The 22,734-nt window shown below is 37.3% G+C and overlaps 1 long non-coding RNA gene across 2 annotated transcripts; it reads left to right on the forward strand.

The window, feature by feature from the left end:
• The first annotated feature begins 4,065 nt into the window (after positions 1 to 4,065).
• LOC138872439 (uncharacterized) lies at positions 4,066 to 22,734 on the forward strand. 2 transcript variants are annotated; one of them, XR_011400815.1, is made up of 3 exons: positions 4,066 to 4,869; positions 20,257 to 20,431; positions 22,481 to 22,734. It is a non-coding gene; the product is annotated as an uncharacterized lncRNA (long non-coding RNA). The 2 variants fall into 2 exon arrangements; XR_011400816.1 differs by lacking the exon at positions 4,066 to 4,869 and adding an exon at positions 19,477 to 19,803.

Consider the following 22,734-nt stretch of genomic DNA (forward strand, 5'->3'; position numbering starts at 1 on the left):
AAATTCACCTTCAAATCATTGTGAAGATCGAGCTTGAGGATGTTTAATCAATTGATGTTTGTTGGAAAGTTTGTCACTAAGGGATGAAAAAATGTCTTATGACCACGACACACCAAGAATACAGACATGTTCGTCAATGTTGTGATCGCGAAAAGATACCATGTTTGACGTTCTTGAGGTTGGGAGACCCTTTTTCTGCTACCCAAACACTTTATATTCTTTGCTACCCCTTTTGAGCCTGTGTTATTTTTTTTTGACTACCCTCTTTTTTAATCAAGTTTAGAGTCAAAAAAATGATGAAAAAAAGAAGTTCACGCCCCAAGAGTACAAACTGGGGCAACTCTTAGAAGGCTCAAAAAAAAAGTCAAAGTTCCATGTCCCTAGAAAATAAAGGCTTGGGCAATTTGTTTTGAAAAGAAAAAGAAAAAAAAAAGCAAAAAAAAAAAGAAAGAAAAAAAAGAGAAAAAAAAAGAAAGAAAAGATGAAAAATAATTAGGTCAGATGTTTGAACTACGTTAGACCTGATTCTTTTAAAAAGGATATGTAGGCAGCCTCACGGTTCGGTCCAACCAAATAAGAATTCAGAAAAGAGAAAAAAAAAATCCAAAACAATCCCCTGTATCTGAAACTTGGGCAAAGATTTTGTTTTACTTTTGAAAGAATTGATTCCAAGTGTTGTAAGTCTACAACCCCCTTATTTTGAGTCTACGTTGAGCCTTCATGCCAACCCTTCTGCCCAACCCTATCCAAAACACTCCCAAATAAAGACCTCCCGATATGCCTTCAAGAACGCCAAGAAAAGCATGCAATGAGCAACGGTTGTCACGCGACATAGAACACTATCAAGTTGCCCACATAAGAAAGCAACAGAAAGAAAAAGAAAAGAAAAATGAGAGATTCTTATTAGTGAAAACCCTCACGGTCACAGTAAGACGACGGTAAGTAGAGATGAATAAATGAGAGAGGCTTGTTGGTGAAAAACCCTCGGAGTACCACTAGTCGATAGTGAGTCGTGAAGCTAATGCAAAGGATTGGCACGGATAGGCCCAACTTCAAAGATCATAAGAATGGTAAAAGGAAAGATTTGGTCAGTTTGATAGATCGGCTGTTAAGTCCAAAATGCATGTCATGATCATTAAGGCTAGTTATTGAAAAAAAGAAAAAAAATTCTTCCTTCTGTCCTTCCGACAGGGGCATTTCTTGTTAATACTTGTTTCTTTGCACCATTGTGTCCTCCACTCTGAGTCAGTCCTTGTCAAAACAAGCAAGACAAGATTTCAAAACTGCCACCAGCTTTTCAGTTGCACAAAGTGAATTTGGCCAGCACACTCAGTTATTACTGTCAACATGCCTTGAGGATTCATGCAAAGGTTTTCCTTAAAGACTCTTGTCAGCCTACTTGGCGCAAGCAAAGATAACTGGTGATTCTCTCTGACAGACAAATTGCTTAAAAGTAGGAAGTCATTTAAGATATCGGAAAAGGTCACCTAAGCAAAGATCTCCAATTGGGATAAGGCTATTTGAGTTGCAAATACAAATGGTACTGGTGTTAAACAATCAGAGTTGTTGCAGAACAAAGGTCTTTTGAGACCGACTTAAGCTGATTGAGCAGAAGCCAAGCTGCCCAAGACTCAAGGCCACAAACCGACCACTATTTTCAAAACTGACAAATTTTTATTTGTATGAAACAAGAATAAAGCGGTGCAAGGAAAGTGATTCAAAAAGAGAAAAAAAATGAAAAAAAAAACAACAACAGAAAAAAAGAGAAGAAAAAGAAAAGACGAGAAGAGCCGACAAAGGGAAGTTTCTCAACTCTTTGTCTTTATTTGTCTTGCTAATTATGCATAAAATCTTGCCATTGATCTTCGCATTTTTCCTCCTAGGATAAAAGTCCTAGTCTGATGGATTTTTCTCCCAATATCTTAGTCTGATGAATCTTTCTCCTAAGATAACAAAAATAGACCTAATCTGATGAATCTTCTCCTAGGATCAAAATCTTAGTCTGATGAATTTTTCTCCTAAGATAAAAATACCTAGTCTGATGAACTTTCCCCTAAGATCAAAATCTTAGTCTGATGAATTTTTCTCTTATGATAGAAAACCTAGTCTGATGAATTTTCTACTAGGATAGAAATATTAGTCTGATGAATCTTTCTCCTAAGATAACAAAAATAGACCTAGTCTGATGAATCTTCTCCTAGGATCAAAATCTTAGTCTAATGAATTTTTCTCCTAAGATAAAAATACCTAGTCTGATGAACTTTCTCCTAGGATCAAAATCTTAGTCTGATGAATTTTTCTCCTAAGATAGAAAACGTAGTCTGATGAATTTTCTCCTAGTATCAAATTCTTAGTCTGATGAATCTTTCTCCTAAGATACCAAAAAAAAGAGAAAAAAGGGACCTAGTCTGATGAATTTTCTCCTAGGATAAACGTCTTAGGCTGATGAATTTTTCTCCTAAGATAGAAAACCTAGTCTGATGAATTTTCTACTAGGATCAAATTCTTAGTCTGATGAATCTTTCTCCTAAGATACCAAAAAAAAGAGAAAAAAAGGACATAGTCTGATGAATTTTCTCCTAGGATAAACGTCTTAGTTTGATGAATCTTTCTCCTAAGATAGAAAACCTAGTTTGACGAATTTTCTCCTAGGGTAATTTGAAAAACGAAGTCTGGATTTGAAAAAAAAGGGTCAATTTTTAGTTTTCTTAAGATTATAAATGTTTAATTTTCCTGAAATCCGAGGGGCTCGCATGGAGAATAGGGTCGGTCTTTACTTTAGTCAAGCTTAGTTTATAGTTTTTCTAGTCTATTCTTTAGTTTACTCTCATCATTGCATCAATAGTACACGTGGTTTACAATTTTGCTAACAACTCACAAATCTTCCTAGTGCAAACTGGGGCAGAATTTTTTTTTGTTTCGTCTGTTTTGTTGTAATCAGGTGCCCACCTGGAGAACAAGGGAAGACAACTCAAGTTTCAAGGGAAAGCAGTTTCGAATGAAGACAGTTCAAGTTTCAAGGGAAAATGGTTCAAGGTGCAAAGGAAAACAGTGTCAAGTAATAAGAGAAGATGGTTCAAGTTCAGCAATCAGGCGCCCACCTGAAAAAAAAGGGGAATTCAATTCAGAATGCAATTCAGGTCAGCAACAAAAGAAGCTCGCGTCAAGAATGCGAGTCAGTAGTCCAAGATGATCAACATAAGTTAGTCACAATCCAGAATAAAAAGAAAAAAAACAACAAAAAGAAAGACAAGAAGTGAATCCAAATGCAGAAGTTAATGAAAGATGTGAGCTGCTCAAGATAGGGCTGAGGTCACAAGCTCTGCATGTCCCGTTTTGGTCTGAAAAGCTGAAGAAGAACAAACTAGCACCTGCAACTAGCAAGCGTCAAGGTTCAAATCTAAAGTCTGCATGAAGAACCACTCAAGACTCAAGATCAAGCTTTAGAAGACTTATAGATAGGAATCTTGTAACTCGTAGTTGGTAGGCTTAGCTAGTCTTTTTCATGTTTTGATTTTTGATGTAACATCAGGACTGCGGACCGGAACCTAGGCGAAACGGCACCTCAATCAGCTCTCCACCTCGGCATACTCCATCATCTCATTCACCTCTGAACTACACGTGGCATGATTCCTTTATAACCAAGGATATGTAGGCAGCTCAGATACCGAGGATCGGTCACATTCTCTTCCTTTCTCTTAGTTTTGGTCTCCCTAAATAAGGGTCGGGTCAAAAAATCTGTCTAGTCATTCTTTGTTTGAAAATACTTCGTATTTCCGGTCAAAGAGGGGCAGCTGTAGACATGTGATTTTTGACCCTCCCCGAAATTTCACCTATTTTAGCGTAAAATATTTAGTTTAGGCCTAACCTCGATATTTTAAATAATTTTGACTCTTTTACTTTATTTCGTCACAAAAAATAAAAATTACAAAAATATTTTAGTTTACGTATCTTTCGTAAATTTAAATACAAAAATAGTACCTTGTCTTTATTTTTTATATAATCTTGAAAATACAACAAAATAGTTTTATGTTTTATAGTTTAGTTCAATTAATTAAAATTAATTTTATATTTTTGTATTATAATTGTCCATAATTTTAGAAGGAGGAATTAATTTTAGGTTGGTTTATCCCGTCTTTATAAATCTTGTAGTCCATTTTTTAGTCTGTGGCCCAATTCCCCCGCCCATAATTTCTAGGCCAATACCCCTAACCTAATACCTACCCTATATAATAGTACCTAGCACCTAAAATAAAGGTACACCCAAAACCTTACATCGGCCGCTTTTCATATGAGGAATAGACAAAGAATGACTACCCAGCAACTTTTTCTTCACGTAGCAACTGCATAATAAAATAACAACACCCCCCAATTCCCAAAAAGGGAATCAGCCAAAGAAAAAGGCAACAAAATATACGCTTCCTTAAAGCCAAATCCCAGGCGCGATATAACTCCAAAAAAAGATGCCCTCCCCCTTTGAACCTTTTGGTCTTCGTTCCAATTCCAACAGAGAGCTAACCAAAGGATCTGATTTTGGAGCTTGATCTTTCGTGTGAGGAAATAAAGGATCTTATTTCCAATATAGTAATATACTAAGTGAAGTTGAAGATTGTTGTGAAGATACACCATCTGATCGAGCAATTGTGAGCAGTGATCGTCGAGCGTGTTGCTTATCGCCGGACTTGTTGCTTCTGTTTCTGATTTTTTGTTATTTGGAATTCCATGGAGTTTGACTGAGATCGATTCGGGTTTCGAGCTTTTCGGTGTTGATTCGAGGTTCCGGTTTGTAATCTCGGTGGTTCGGTCCAAGGATTGTTTCTTATTTAGCTCGATTGATTTGCTATTTTCAGCTTGGTTCATCAATAAAAGGTCCATTCCTTAATTTTTGTTCTCATTTTATTGTGCTATGATAGGTCTGTGCACTTGTTGGGTGATTTTTGTTTCTACGTTGTTTGAGTGGCATGTCTTAGTTTTTAATTAAATTGTTTTAATTAGTTTCTATTTCGATTGTGATGTACGTAGTCTTGGTTCTTGAATAATTACTTTTAATTGGGTAAATAAAAACTTGGAGCTGTTTCTTTCTCGGTAAGGAATAAAAATGGGCAATAAGGTGGGTCTTGAACCATAAGGAATTTAGACCAAGTAATAGATCATGTTAGCTAGCCTATTTGCCCCAATAATATCTTGTTCATAAATTTGGCATTGCAACAATCTTAAATATTAGAAAAATAATTCAAATGCGCTACTTGCTTTAGGCGCGTGCTTTAAATTTATTTTCTTTTATTTATTAAACTTAGGTGTGCATTTATGTGACCCAAATCCAAAATTCTAACAACGTTAAATAAAATATGTCGCGGATCGCGGGTGCATTTCATGTGGCGTGATCCGAAGACGTGTTTTGTATAACGTTGAAATCTTCCTAAAATGAATAAAAGCGGTTTAAGAGTTAAAAAGCACATAGGTATAAAAATGTTTTTAAAATTAGATAAGTAGGCCAATAATAACAATTGCGCGACCGTGCTAGAACCACGGAACTCGGGAATGCCTAACACCTTCTCCCGGGTTAACAGAATTCCTTATCCGGATTTCTGTGTTCGCGGACTGTAAAACAGAGTCAACCTTTTCCTCGATTCGGGATTTGAACTTGTGACTTGGGACACCATAAATTATCCCAAGTGGCGACTCTGAATTTTAAATAAAACAATCCCGTCTCGATCGTCACTTTAATTGGAAAAACTCCCCTTATACCCCTTCACGGGGGTGTAGGTAAAAAGGAGGTGTGACAAGCCTTAACAAACCTTTGTCATTTACTTAACCACACGACGATGGTTCAGCCCGTTAGTACTTTAATTTACAACAAACAGTAAGTAACCATTGATAAGCTTACGAAAGCTTGAACTCAACACAAATGAGCAATCAGCTCATCTATGAAATTTTGGACACCACCTCCCCTTATTCTTTTCAATTTCCTCAAATCAACGAACAAGATAAACATGTCCAAAATGTCAACAAACATACATACATCAATATCTAACCTTATATTCATTACTATACATCACTGAAACAGTCCATACTATCTCACCCAACAACCAAGTTCTAACTTGCACTTTTCCATCCATACAACTTAGCTAGAACTTAAATACACTTCAATAGTGACAATCACAACATACTCAGGTTGTTACTACTAATTTTCATCCACAATAAACAATAAAAATAACCTCATAATAGTCCAGCAAATTGTAGTAATTTAGAACTCATTACATGCCATTTATTCACAAATTTCTATTGTAACAAGATAGCTAAGACTCCCATAAGCTCAAACACATTAAGAAGAGAAGATTCCTTACCTTATGTAGCAAGAATAAACCCTAGAAATTGTCTTCTTTAACTTGAGAATGCTCACAACTTAGCAATAATATTAAACATTTGATCTCCACTACTTCTACAATACTTTTAATCAAGAGTAGGTGATCTAACCCTGGAGGAGAGGGGCTTCCTTGGGATGTTTGGTATAGAAACGTTTGAAATATTTGAAGAGAAGATAAAACACATGAAAATCATCGCACATGATGGGGAAGGAATGAAACTTGAAGCCCTTTCCACCTAGAACCCTAGTAGAAAGATGGGTGGTTGTTTGTCTTAGGAGAGAAAGAGAGGATGTTGTTTAACTTTATTTTGGATGAAGATGGGTGAAAACGATCAGATGTTGCCTTTAATAATCGCTTATTATCGACCAAACAACTACCCCAATGGCCGTCTCTTTAACCTTTAATTTGGGCCATAAACAACCTTTTAATTTGGGCCTCTCACTTTAGCAAGTAGGCGACACACCTACTTGTTTCATTTGGGTGTGTCCATGATTCCCTAATTATTTAAATATGTGTCTCGTCCTCGTTTAATAATCACGACACGTGTTAAGTAGCTCAAGCAAGTAGGACAGAAAGTAAGTTAGTGAAGCAGACACATCGGGTAAGAAAGCAGCTCATTTTTATTTGTCCAAAATCTCCTTTCTCACGTTTAAGAGCATTCGTTCTCAACCTAGTTGTGTATATTTTTATAACAGAAATACGGGATGTAACATCATGAAATTACTTTATATACTTTTAAAGAAGATCTCATTTTCGAGCTTACATCAATTGACTTGTGACATACTTTTGCGTACGAAAATATGGGGTATAACAGTAAGTCTCTCGTCTAACCTTGTAAGAGGGAATTTACCTCGTAGGTTCTATACTTGCTACGTTCTATGTGTAGCGGGAGCTACGCATGTATGAGGTGACTAGCATCTGTGTGTATACTTGATTCTTTATTTGTCTGGGTAGACTTAGACTCACATCATGCCTTAATTGTACTTTGAGTTATTCTTATACGATTAAATGCTTTATTTTTTGTGTTAGCCTAAGACTAGACTTGCATAGAGTATCGAGCTTTACTATTCTAGAAACTTGGCACGCTACATGATTAGGCGTGAAAATTATTCTTGCTCTTACGGATTACTCCTGCGTTGTACTTATTTGTTCGAAAGTTTCTTGATTTCATAACTTGCACATATATTCACCGGTTGGGCTGATGACCCGTCAAAAGTTTCACTACTCTTATAGATAGGGCTAAACGCCTCAGCACTACTTTTATGGATCAGGCCTTACCACCACAACGATATTATGAAATATCTCTATTGATTGCGCAGTACAACCTCGGCATTATTATGAGATGAATATATGGATCGAGCCATACAATCTCGGTAGTATTATTGAAGCAGGTCATATGACCACGGAGAGATATTGTACAATTACTCTTATGGGATCGGGGTTGTCACGACCCAAGTTTGCTCTCCGTGAACTGTCGTGATGGCACCTAGTCTCTACTACTAGGTAAGCCTAACGATTTGCAGAAAAAGAAATGAAAGAATAAAACTAAGCAAAAACTGCCGAATAAACATAAATAAAACGTTTAAGATGCCGCTCGGCATATACAAATATAAACTCTCAAACTGAATCAACTCCCAAAACCCGGAATCTCATGAAATCACAAGCTATGGAATAACTACAAAGTGTTCTAACTCAAGAATATCTAAACAAAAGTAAACACAGTAGAGCTAAAGCTAGAAGTGAAAATAGAGAGGGACTCCTCGGTCTGTGGACGCGGCAGATATACCTCGAAGTCTCTGAAGATCGCCTCGCCTCACTAGAAGTATGGCTGAGCCGAAGAACCTGGATCTACACACGAACAATATGTGCAAGAAAGGGCATGAGTACATCATAGCGGTACTTAGTAAGTGTCAAGCCTAACCTCGGTCGAGTAGTGACGAGGAAGGTCAGGGCCCTACTGATTATAGATGAAAAACAAGGTAAAACAGTATAGAATATAACAACATAATAAAAATGCTAACAGTCTATAACGAATAAAATCACAGAAAGAATCTAACTCAGTACATAGAAATAGCAACAGTGGATCTCCTGGGATATCGTCTCATAGTCCCAAACGTAAATGTCCAGAGGATCTCCCAAGATATCGTCCCGTAGTCCGAATCATAAATATGCAGGGGAAACTCCTGAAATACCAATCTGTAGTCCCAAAGTAAATATCCAGTACAGGGGATCTACCAGGTGCTGTCCCGTAGTCCCAAATATAAATGTGTAGGGGATCTACTGGAATACCAATCCGTAGTCCCAAAGTAAACGTGAGGGGGGATCTCCCGGGATACCGTCTCGTAGTCTCAAAGTAAATCACAGAACAATCTCAGAAGAATTTACAGTTCTATTCTAGAATTTAAGCAGGAAATTCTACTCTAACATGCTGCACGGAGTACAAGTAGGCAATTAAAGCAGGTACGATAGTTAACTCACATAAGCATGCTTTTCCTAAACTAAGCAAGAGGCTTCAAGTACAAATATTGCTTAATTACAAGAAAACATAGGTATTAACTTAATGAAAACGGGATTTCAACAATTAACACATGTACACACTCGTCACCTCACGTACACGGTACTCACATAACACAATACCAAATCCTAAGGGGAGTACCCCCACACAAGGTTAGGCAAGCCACTTACCTTGAACCAACTCAATCAACTCGAAATCACGTTCTTTCCACGAGTACCCGACTCTAAATGGCCCAAATCTATTCAAATTAATTGCAAAAATGTAAATATAACTTCAAGTAACTAATTTAACTAATTAATTCGAAGCTAACAGGCGAAATTAAGAAAATTGCCCGAAAAGTCCCCCGAGCCCATATCTCGAAATTAGATAAACTTTACAAATTTAGAACCTCCGATCACCCACGAATACACTTGAACAAAAATCACCAAAATCCGACGTCAAAATCTCACTCAAATCTCGGATTTTCAATTGGGGAATTTTTCTCCCATTTTCAAACCTTCACCCCCAATTTCCTTAATTAGAAGAGGGAAAAAACAATAGATTATATTTCTAGGATCAAAATCAAGATATAAAACGTTACCCAATGTTTCTCCTTCAAAAACCCTCGAAATATCGCCCTCAACCGAGCTCTAAATCGTTTTTTTCAAGTTTTGAGTTTAAACCCTCGTTTCCCCCTTTCTTTTGCCCAGCGATCCTGCTTCTGCGACCATGGGACTGCACCTGCAATCCCGCTTCTGCGGCAAATAGACCGCTCCTGTGACTTTTCATTAAAGCCCAAACTTACGCACCTGCGCTTACAAACTCGCAGACGCGGTCCGCTTCTGCGGTCCTTGGGCCGCATCTGTGACCAACTCCACTTAAGCCTTAGTCCACACCTGCGATCCTCATACCGCTTCTATGGTGCCGGACCTGCTGTCCTATACACGCAGGTGTGGTTATGACAGGTTCAACCAACTTCAGATTTTTCCTAAGTCCAATTCAACTTCCGTTAAGCACCCGAAACTCACCCGAAGCCCCCAGGACCTCAACCAAACATACCAACCAATCCTAAAACATCATACGAACTTATTCCAACCCTCGAATTATATCAAACAACGCTAAAACCATAAATCACTCTCCAATCCAAACCTTATGAACTAGAAATATCAAGAATCCTATACCCGATGATAAAACCAACTAAACCAAATTCGATTGACCCTAAATTTTGCACACAAGTCACATTCAACACTACAGAGCTACTCCAACTCTCGGAATTGGATTCTGACCCCGATACCAAAATTTCATTATCGAATTCCAAATTTTAACTTCCGACATTTCAAGCCTAAATAAGCTACGGACCTCCAAAACATAATTCGAACACGCCCCTAAGCCCAAAATCACCCAACGTAGCTAACAAAACTGACGGAATTCCATTCCGAGACCATCTTCACACTGCTCCAACTACGGTCCAAATTCTAAAGCTTAAGCTCTCATTGAGAGACTAAGTGTCCCAAAACACTCCAAAACATAAAATGAATCCTCCCGATAACTCAAAATAGCAGAAACAAACTCGGGGAAAGCAGTTAATAGGAGATCGGGGAATTAATTCTTAAAACAATCGCCCGGGTCGTTAAATCCTCCCCCTCTTAAAACATTCGTTCGTCCTCGAATGAGCATAGAGACATACCTGAAGTAGTGAAAAGATGAGAGTAACGGATGTGCATATCCTGCTCGGTCTCCCAAGTCGCCTCCTCGACTAGCTGACCCCGCCAGTGAACCTTCACAGATGCAATATTCTTTAACCTCAGCTTTCGAACCTGCCTGTCCAATATCGACACTGGCTCCTTAACATAAGATAGATCCTCGTCTAACCGGACCGAACTGAAATCCAACACGTGCGACGGATCACCGTGATACTTCCGGAGCATTGAAACATAAAATACCGGATGAACTCCTACCAAGATAGGAGGTAAGGCAAGCTCATAAGCAACCTCCCCAACACGTCACAATATCTCAAAAGGACCAATAAAACTCATACTCAATTTCCCTTTCTTCCCAATTCTCATAATGCCCTTCATAGGCGACATCCGAAGAAAGACCCGCTCTCCAGCCATATCATAGTTCTTCAGCAGCTCTAACCACCTCCTCTAGCGCAAATTAAGATCCTTCTGCTTGAATAGATCTGCAAACTTCGGTGATCAGTATAAATCTCACAAGGAACACCATACAAATAATGACGCCAAATCATCAAGGCGTGAACAATAGCAGCCAACTCGAGATCATGGACAGGATAATTCTTCTCATGTACCTTCAACTGTCTGTACACGTACATAATTACCCTACCATCCTGCATCAATACCGCTTCAAGGCCAATCCTTGAGGCATCAAAATAGACAGTATAAGACCAAACCTGTAGGCAATATCAAAACTGGGGTTGTAGTCAAAGCTGTCTTGAGCTTCTGGAAGCTCGCCTCACACTCTTCCGTCCACTGGAACGGAGCACCCTTTTGGGTCAGCCTGGTCATAGGTGCTGCAATCGATGAAAACCCCTCAACAAATCGACGGTAATAACCTGCCAAGCCAAGAAAACTACGGATCTCTGTAGCTAAGGATGGTCTGGGCCAACTCTACACTGCTTCCACTTTCTTCGGATCCGCCTATATAGCCTCACTCGATACCACGTGACCCAAGAATGCCACGGAATCCAACCAAAACTCACATTTCGAGAACATTGCATATAACTTCTTTTCCCTCAAAGTTTGAAGCACTGTCCTCAGGTACTGCTCATGATCCTCCCGACTCCGGGAGTATACCAGAATATCATCAATAAAGACAATGACGAACGCGTCAAGATATGGTCGGAACATACTGTGCATAAAATGCATGAAGGCTTCCGGGGAATTGGTCAACCCAAATGACATAACAAGGAACTCGTAATGACCATACCGAGTTCGGAAGGCGGTCTTCGGGATATCTGGCTCCCGAATCTTCAACTGATGGTAACCTTGTTGGTACCCAATTTTTCCCTATATATTTTTAATATGCAAAATACTTTCAAAATAGCATATATATATGTATAAGTATGTTCAAATATTTTATCATTTTTTCTTAATTTTTAAACCAATTTATTCCCCTATTTTATTCATAAAAACCCAATAATAATTCCTAAAGTTATCATTTTGGTGATTCATTTATTGAATTCTCATATTTATACTAAAATATAGCTAAGATATTTTTTGCATATTTTTATAAATTGATTTAGTATTTTTAAAGCTAAATTGCATATAATGGCAATATTAACCTCTTTTAGATTTAATTGTGTTTATATCTATAAAAATTAAGTCCAGTATTTTTAATTTGATAATTAAGTACTATAAATCATTTTAGCACCTTTAATTTATTTATAAAAATTATTTTATTATTTTTTATAAATCAAATACGGAAAATTGGCTATTTAAATGTTAGCCCCATTTTATTTCAATTATAGCCTGATTTGAACCCAATTTGAAGCCCAATTACCCCGACCCAATTGCAATTTGAATCGACCCAAACCCTATCCCATTAAACCGCCCCACTTACCCGTTTTAATCCAGGTCGTTGATCCTTCAAGATCAGCGACCAATAATTACCCTTTCTTTTTTAACCCAAATGACCCTTTCACCCTAACTCATTCCTCACAACACGCCGCCTCTGAAACCCCTCCTCTCCCAAATCCTCTCTACAATACCCTCAAGCTCTAGCCTCGGCCACCCTAATCCGCCCTAATCCATGGCCTTCCAAGGTCATCGGAGATCTGTATCAGCCTCCCATGGCTTCTACGTGTTCGTTTATGTGGTCTCATGACCAGATCATGAAGGGGCATGGTCCAGACCTTGCTCGATGATTGTTCTCCGGTCGTCTCTGATCTTTCTCCGGCCAGCCATGGCCATTCGAGTCAGACATTTGACTCTCCTGCTTAGATCAATGCCTTTCAAGGCCTTTCTCGTCACTTGGGGTTCTTCTGAAACCCTAATCTCTAAGGTTCTTTCGATTTCCTTCAGATCTATGTTTGCTTTGAACTTCTAAGAATTTTTCTCGAAGTTTCTTTTAAAACTTTGCTTTCAAAACTCTTCTATGATAGACCAAGGATTAAGTGGGGTGGCTTGACTATTGCCAAGGCCCATGAAATAGGGGAGAGGTTGAGGGCGATGCGAACTTGGGGAAAAATGGGAATCCAAGCAGTATGTGGGATATGATAGCTAGTTGCATTAGGGAAGTAGCTAGGAAGGAGTCGGGGGCCGCCAGGGGTAACATTGGGGGACATCGAGGAATTGTTGTGGAACAGAGAGGTGAAAGGGAAAATGGAAGCCAATAAGGTTGCTTATGCAAAGTTAGTGGAGATCAAGGGTGAGGAAGAGAAGAAGGCAAACAGGTAGAGGTATAAGACAGTGGAGAAAGAGGCAAATTTAGAGATTAAAGCAACAAAAATGACAACATTTGAACACCTATATATAGAACTTGAGGGCTAAGGCGAGGATACGAAGCTATAAAAGTTATCCTAGGTAAGGAAAAGGAGGTCCCCCAGACTTGCACCAAGTGAAGTGCATTAAGTAAAAGAAAGGCAAAGTATTGGTGGAAGAGTAATACAATAGATGGCATGAATACTTCTATAAACTCTTGAATAAAGAGGGAGAAAAGAATATTGTGCTGGGAGATTTGGAGCACTCCAAGAGTCGTCGAGATTTTGGTATTGTAGGAGTATAAAGGTTGAGGATCTTGAGGGGGCTATGCATAGGATGAACAGGGGAAGATCCGCTAGGCCAGACAAGATCCCAATAAAATTTTGGAAGAGCGCGAACATGGCAGGTTTGGGTTGTTAGATGTCACTTTTAGCACGACAAAATTGCCCAGGGAATGGAGGTAGAGTACAATGATTTCGTTGTACAAGAACAAGGATGATATCTATAATTAAAACAATTATAGGGGTATGAAGCTGCTATGCCACAATATGAAAGTTCACGGGAGAGTGGTGGAGATGAGGTTGAGGATGAGTATGTCTATTTTCAAGAACCAATTCAAACTTATGCTAGAATGTTCGACTACAAAAGTCATTCACCTTGTAAGAATATTGGTGGAGCAGTATTGGGAGAGGAAAATGGACTTACATATGGTATTCATTGATCTAAAAATGCATACGATAAAGTAATAAGGGAGATTCTGTGGAGGTGTTTGGAGACTAAAGGTGTACCTGTCGCGTATACTATGGCCATTAAGGTCATGTGTACTGGAGCCAAGACACGAGTAAGGATAGCGGGAGGAGACTCATAATACTTCTAGTCATGATGAGGTTGCACTATGGATCAACACTTAGTCTATTTTTATTTTCCTTAGTGATGGATGAATTGATGCAACACATTCATCGGGAGGTGTTATAGGGCATATTATTTGCAGAAAATGCAGTATAATTGACAAGACACGAGGCGATGTTAATGATAGACTGGAGGTTTAGTGATAGACCATAGAGTCCAAGGTTTTTTACTTGAACATGACTAAGACAAAATAGTTAGAGTGTAATTTAATGATGTAACTCATGAGGCTGATGTGGAATTAAGGCTTGATACAAAATTCATTGCCACAAGAGGAAGTTTCAAATATCTTGCGTCTATAATCTAATGTAATGGGGAAATTAACGAAGATTTCATACATCATACTGGACCAAAATCGATAAAATGAAGGCTCGCGTCCTAAGTCTTGCGTGATAAGAATGTGCCACCAAGACATAAAGGTAAATCTATGGAGTGATTGTTCGATCGACTATGTTGAATGCGGAAGAGTGTTGGTTAGTCAAGAACTCTCTTCCCCAGAAAATGAAAGTAGCGGAAATAAGGACGGTGAGATGGATGTGTGAGCATACTAAGAGATATATAATTAGGAATGAGGTTATTCAGTACAAGGTGAGAGTGGACTTTGTGGTGAACAAGATGGGGGGAGCGAGATTGAGGTGGTTCAGGCATGTGAGGAGGAGATGCACAGATGCCCAATAAGGAGGTGTGAGGGGTTGGCAGTGGTGGGTGTAAGGAGAGGTAGAGGTAGGCCGAATAAGTATTGGGAAGAGGTAATTTGGCAGGACATGATACATCTTCAACTTACTGAGAACATGACTTTTGATAGGAGATGTGGAGGTCGAAGATTATGGTAGTAGGGTAGTAGATAGCCCCACATTTTTCTTCTACATAATAGTAGTATTAGTATTGCTCCCATATTTTCTTATTCTTAGTTTTCTATTACTACCTATTTTTTTTTTACTTCAGTTATTTTTATTTTTTTTTGTTATTGTTGCTTCTTTTTCATGGCTTCTTCTCCACTATCACATTTTTTCTATGACTGTTGGGATTACATTTTGTTTGAACCGAGGGTCTATCAAAATAATCTATCTACCTTTATAAGATAGAGATAAGGCATGCGTAAACACTACTATCTCTAGACCCCACTTGTGAAATTTTACTAGTTATGATGTTGTTGTTGTTGTAAACATAGACAATACTTCTAAATTAATCATTTTATGTAAGATTTTATTATTGATATGTCCCAAACACATATGTCATAAATTATTTGACTCGAGTAAGTAAGAAGAAGATGTAAGTTTATTATTATCAATGACCATTACACTATGTTTGAAAAGGTCCTCAGTAAGGTAACATTTTCCTAAAAATATTATTCTTACTTATGCAATCTTGTCTAATATAAAAATGCACTTAAACCCGTTCTTGACGAGAAGTGCAGTAGAAAATAGCTTCTTTCATATTCCAAGAACATGAAGAACGTTGTTTAGAGTCACCATCTTCTCAGAAGTAATCTTCAGGAATAGCTTTCAATATCCTTTAATCTTAGCCGCCATGGTAGAGTTTTCTATGGAGAGCATCTCTTCATGTCCAGTGGGAGCATATGAGACTAATGCTTCTTTTAGAACACCGAGATGATGGGTGGCTCCATAATCAATCTACTATTGAGAAGCAAAAAAATAGGTTCTTTCCAAAAGTACTTTTCTGAAAAGCGCTTTTAAGAAAAATACACTTAGAATGATTTTCATAAGGCTGGTCAAATATTAATTTGCTGCTCAAAAATGCTTTTAAAATTAAATAGCGAAATACAAATCGCTTCTTCCTAATAGTACTTTTTGAAAAGTATTTTCGAGAAAAATACTTTTCAAAATAAGCTGATTTTAGAAGCTTGGCCAAACATGCTATATGTTTTATCTCTTTTCCAACGAGGGACAAAGTCCTTTGTAAAAATAATCTTTTCAAATATTTTTTTTCCTCCATTTCCCATTCACTTCACTGAATCAAAAAACCTAACAAATCAACATCTAGACTCCAGTTTGGGGACAGATGGAGCTCAATAAGAAAGCTTTTGTGTAGAAATGGCAAGTGTTCTCTCTTGATTTTTTTCTTCTTCAAAAAGAGTGTGCAAATTAGGTTGAACTATTCTAATAAGAAATTTTTACTCCTTTGATTTATTTTTCCGAATTTTTGTTTTTAAACCAAACAAAATAAAGAAAGAATTACAAGAAAATACACGTGACTTCACACCATAACAAAAAATAACTCATGTTTTTAAGTTTTATCACACCTAGCCCATATTGTATATATTTTAAAAACACTAGCTCTTGCAAATTCAAAATCTCTATTCTTACAACTATTGCTTCTAAAAGCTATGGAGTAAAATTTGTGTTCTCGCAACTATTATTTTCACTCTCTCTTCTTCTCACATTTTTTACATATGTTAGGGGTCGTTCGCCATTACTGCTTCTCCCCTATGTCACCTGGTTGCAATGTTAAAAAATTAAAGAGTAGAAGTCCACTATTGAAGGTCATTCAAAGCTTTGCTTTCGAAAATAGAATGTTTTGAGTTTGTTTGTTGTTTGGATTGGGTGTTGTTCCAATTGATTGAAAATATCGAAAGGAGTTCAAAATTTAAATTTGAAGTGATTTGGAGTAGATTTGAGCAAGATTTGAGTTAAATTTCATAAAAGACGCAAGGAAGAAGACGAAGTCAGTTTTTTGTATAATTATGTATAATCTTGTATAATAGTGTATATGAGTGTATAAACACATCTTATACACTATTATACACTTTATACACCTTTATGCAATTGTATGTAGACAAACTTCTTTTACGATTTTCAGTTGCAATTCTTATTCATAACCAGTCCAGATCTCCATTAAATGAGTTCAAATTTTATTTACAACCTTCTTATACTATTTTTAACAAGTCTAAATAATACCCACTCCAAAATTCTCACAAAATCAAATTCAGAATTTAAACCCACATATTTAAGCTTGTTAAAAATCTAATTTTCACCACCCAAATGAATGTGGCTTGTTCAACTAATATTTGAGTCACAGTTACCAATTTAAAAATTAATTTCAAAGCTTGAGCAATCTTTTTTAAAAATTAAATAGTAATTTTGAGAACCTATTGGAGTTGAATGTTGAATCTTAGCCTATTATTTTTGGGCTAGTTGGTTGTAAATTGAAATATGAGCTATAAAATTGAAAAGTAAAGAGCCTGATTGTTATGTGAAATTTTCCCAACAATAAAAGCGAGTTATCTGAAGGGAGAAAAAAAGAAGCTCGGGAGTATTTTCTAGTGTTCGCAACACTCCATTGAAGCAAATGTATTACTTTGCTTTTTGGCGACCAAATATGCCTGTAGATGACCGTATAATGGATTATCTTCTGGAATATCATCCAGATGTATAGACGGACCTAATGAAGAATCTCCTTTATGAAATATCTTAAAGTTTATTAAACCCCTTTTCCTTGCTTGTATCACCAGAGAACTTGATGAGGATCCGTATGACGATTCTTGAGAATATGATCTACTAGGACAAAAAGAAAACTCACAAATGAAAGGTGTGTGAACAAATTTAATAAGTCGAGGCCAAATGTGTGAAAGCAATTTCAAGATTAGACAATTTCGAGCCCAACTGTGAGTCGGCACACATTAACAACCACATCTCACTCGTACAACACGACATGGCTACCTGGCGGATTCTATTATTTATTTATGCCGAAGACTGATACCCGAATTATTATATATTTGTTCTAACCTGTTATAACTTATAAGAAGCTATTTATTTTAATATTCAATTTATCATATTTGACTTACTGGTATATAGTTATTTGTTGTTGTAAGTTAATTTAACTTAACAGTGTAAAACACACACTATATGCTATCACCACATAAAATTAAACCCGTTATTTTCTGTCTGAAAAGAATTATTCGTTACCGGTTGGTTTCCAAATTCTTTGTTATAGACCCCAAAGGAAGAAAGGGCAGATTAAAATTACTATTTTTTCTTTAATTTACTCCCTTTTGTTTCCTAGCATTACTTCTTTCGTTCCCCACACCCTTTGATATTGAACGATAGGATCTAGAAATAGGTGTAAAATTGAGTAGACAACATGACACTAGACCCTTGAAATCGATTGTTTGGCTTCAATGAATATGGAGTTGGTAGAAGAATTGTATTAAACTAAGGGGTAGGGGCGTGTGAACTCAAAAAAGCAGATTAGTTTCATTTCGTTAGAAACAACTTAAAAGTAGTCAATAGTTTTAGTTTTTTTTTTTTCTCATTTATCTTCTCCCTTTCTCTTCTAGAATTAAAATTGGCAATGGCTATGACTTTTATCCCTATATAAATTCAGAAGAAAGCAAATATCTTTATTTGGACAATAAAAGAAAGAAACGAAAAGTCACATGAAAAGATATTCTTGGATGACCATGTGCATCTCAATCTTACCTTATCAACAGTAACGATTCGACCGGTCGTTTTAAGTATTTGTATTGTATTGGGTGGTTAGAAGGCATGAGTAATTTTGTATGATATATTATGACTTGTGTGAATCGTTGGTTTTGGTTTTTGGGTGATTCGGGATTGCTTTGGAAGAATGATTCTCATTTTAGAAGCTTTAAGTTCGAAGAGTTGAACAAATATGACTTTTGTGTATTTGACCTTGGATCGGAGTTTTAATAGTCCCTCTAGGTCTTGATGGTGATTTTGGACTTGGGTGTATGCCCTGATTTGCATTTGAAGGCTTCTAGAAGGTTTTGACCATAACTGGCAAAAGTTGGCAATCTAAAGGTTCATAAGTTTGATCAAGAGTTGACTTTATGATATTGGATTCGGATTATTATTATGGGATTTGTAATAGGTTTTTTATGTCATTTGAAACTTGTGTACAAAATTTAAAGTCATTCCGAGTTGATTGATATGGTTCGGCATGAGTTTTGGAAGTTGAAAGTTCAAGAGTTCATTAAGCTTGATTTGAGATGCGATTCATGGTTTTGATATTGTTATGTGTAATTTGAGGCATCGAATAGGTCCGTGTTATATTTTGGGACTTGTTGGCATGTTCAGACGGGATCCTGAGGGGCTCGGGCTAGTTTCGGACCATTTTGGGTCATGTTGGGACTGTTGTTTCTGCTGATTTTTGGTGTTTCAGTTGTTCTTCGGGATCGCAAAGAATAAACTACGATTGCGTAGGCTTAGTCTGGAGCTAGGTGATTTTCTCTTTCGCATTTGCGACTACATGATCTCGTTCTCGTAGGTTGTGCGGACTTGAGCATCGTGTTCACACTGTGGGTTTGCGTTCGCATATAAGAGCTAGGAGCTGGAGATATTGTCTTCGCGTTTGTGTGGTCTACACCGCATTCACGAAGGTTTGATTCAGTTGTATATTGCATTCGCGAGGACTGTGCCGCGAATGCAAAGGTTAATTATGTTGTCTGCTAAGTTTTGCTTCACGAACGCGAGGCTTATTCCGCGATAGCGAAGGGTTTACCTAGAGCAGATCTATAAGTACTTTATTTTCGGACATTGAGTTATTTTGTCATATTTTGAGTTGGGGAGCTCGGATTTGGGTGATTTTGGAGAGGATTTTCACCATATGAATTGTGGTAAGTATTTTTTGCTCAATTTTGATTATATTTCATTATTTTATCTTCAATTTTGACATTTGATTGATGATTTTAAAAGAGAAATTGGGAGTTTTTATCTAAACTTTTTGAAAATAAATAATTGAATCGATTTGGAGTCGGATTTGATTGAAATTAGTATGGTTAGGATCGTATTTGAATGGGTTATCATAAATGGTGAGTTTTGTCGGGTTTCGAGGTGCGGGCTCAAGTTGACCTTTTTGTTGATTTTTAGTTTTTGATTAAAGATTCGACCTTTCTCATTTGAGTTTGATTTCTATGGCATTATTTGATGTTTTTAGTTGTTTTTGGCTAGTTTTGAGTCGTTCAGAGGATGACTCTCACGGGATGGCATTTCTAGAGTATTGTTTGGCTTGCTCGGTATTTTATTTGGCTTGTTCGAGGTAAGTAACATATTTAAATTTGGATTTACAGATAATTATTCCTGAAGTATGATGTTTGAGAAGGGTTGGGGGTGATGCACGTGCTAGGTCGTGGGCATGTGTGTGTGCACCGAGGTATTCATGATCCAGATAGTTCGTGGGCTACTATGTGCCTTGTGTTGCTATCATGCTTCTTGATATCAGGTTTTCTCCATTGGTATGACTATGTGAGTTGTTATTCATGCTAGGCTATTCGATTTGTTGTTTCAGACTCGATAGGATTATTTTACCATATTGAGCTATTCGCCTTAGCTATAATCATACTGTTTCAGTCATGATAGTTATATCTGCATGTTATATCTTTGTAACTGTTCGTTCTTGATATGCTATCTCACATGTTTTTGGTGCCTTTGTACATGACACGAGTTTAAATTGTATTTGAGGCACATTGTGGTATTCCGTGTTATATGAATGGATTATGTTTTTGTGATATGTTGACATATGGAGACTTGAGCGGATTGATGAGTGATATGGGCCGTAGAGCCGTGTTGTGAGTTATGTTAGATTGCACACCGCAACAGTTATATTGTTATTGAGGTGATACATACATCAGGCCCCGCATTGGGCTAAGTGTTACTAATTTTGAGGCTACGCATGCATCAAGCCCCACGATTGGGCTATGTGATTGTGATTAGCACTTGGGAAAGATCCCCCCCCCCCTTCGGAGTTTGACATACCACTTGTGGGCGCATGCACAATGTTATATACATGCTTTGATGAGGGGCATTTATGCCAGGCACCCGTACAGTGCTAAGTGTTACTGTGTGTGATGGTAAGGGCCTTGTTCCAAGCACCGTGAGCATGCTAAGTGTGGTTATTCTTGATGGTTTCACTTTGATGATATTAAGTTGACATGAATATTTGACATGTAATCATAGAGATGCATTTTCCTCTTTCTAGATGGTAATATGATATTTGATGATTTGACATGTATATTTAACATATAGGCATAGAGATGTCTAGGCTATTGGATTTATTGTTTGAGACCCGATAGGGTTATTTTATCATGTTGAGCTATTTGCCTTAGCCATAGTCATATTGTTTCAACTAGTTATATCTGCATGTTATATCTCTATCTCTGTGTATTCTTGATATGCTATCTCACATGTTATTGGTGTCTTTGTACGTGACACGAGTTTAAACTGTATTTGAGGCATATTGTGGTATTCCGTGTTCTATGATTGGATTATGTTTCTGTGATATGTTGACATATGGAGACTTGAGCGGATTGATGACTGATGTGGGCCGTAGAGACGTGTTGTGAGTTATGTTGGATTGGGTTGCATGCTAGAACATTTATATTGTTATTGAGGTGACGCATACGTTAGGCTCCCCCATTGGGCTAAGTGTTACTGATTTTAAGGCTATGCATGCACTAGGCCCCACGATTGGTCTATGTAATTATGATTAGCGCTTGGGCAGGATCCACCCTCTGGAGTCTGATATACCAGCAGTGGGCGCAGGCACAATATTATATATATAAGTGCTTCAATGAGGGGCATTTATGCCAGGCACCCGTACAGCGCCAAGTGTTACTGTGTGTGTTAGTAAGGGCCTTGTGCCAGGCACCGTGAGCGTACTAAGTGTGGCCATTCTTGATGGTTTCATTATGATAATATTGAGTTGACATGAATATTTGACATGTAGGCATATAGATGTATTTTCTTCATGCGAGACGGTAATATGACATTTGATGATTTGACATGTATATTTGACATATAGGCATAGAGATGTATATTCCTCATGCTAGACGATAATATGATATTTGATGATCTAACATGTACATTTGACACATAGACATAGAGATGTATATTCTTAATGCTAGATGATATATGATAATTGATGACTTGACATGTAGGCATAGAGATGTACTTTTCTCGTGCTAATTGGTAAACGGTAATTCTTATTTGATGTTGTGAATTGGAAAATGCAGTTCTTTTGATAAACTCATGTTTAGTTAATTTCGGTGGTAAGATTTGGACTTCGACTGTCATACTTGAAAAGCATGTGTATTTTCCCGCAACTGTGGGGAGCTGAGCATAATATTGTTCTGAGTTGTTTTATGTTATCATATCTCATGTTATTATCGATTTTTGATTTTGGACTTCGACTATCTTCCGAGCTCATTACTGCTTTCAACTTAAGGTTAGGTTTGTTACTTATTGAGTACATGGGATCAGTTGTACTCATTCTAAACTTTTGCACCATGCGTGCAGATCTTGGAGGTGATGTTGCTGTGTATGGTGGAAGCTGGCATTGAAGATGTACTTGCTTTCTAGACATATCTGCCACTTGTCCTTGGTAGCTTTAGATTTATAAACTCTATTTATGCATATTTCGAACAGATGATGTACTTATTTTAAACCAGCTTTGTAAATTCTAAGTCTTAGAAGCTCATGACTTGTACTATCAGTCCTTGGGTTATTGTATAAAGTTTAGTTATTTTATTTATTGATCCCTTATTATTCTC

Source organism: Nicotiana sylvestris, chromosome 7, assembly GCF_000393655.2.
Source record: "Nicotiana sylvestris chromosome 7, ASM39365v2, whole genome shotgun sequence".
Taxonomy (NCBI): domain Eukaryota; kingdom Viridiplantae; phylum Streptophyta; class Magnoliopsida; order Solanales; family Solanaceae; genus Nicotiana; species Nicotiana sylvestris.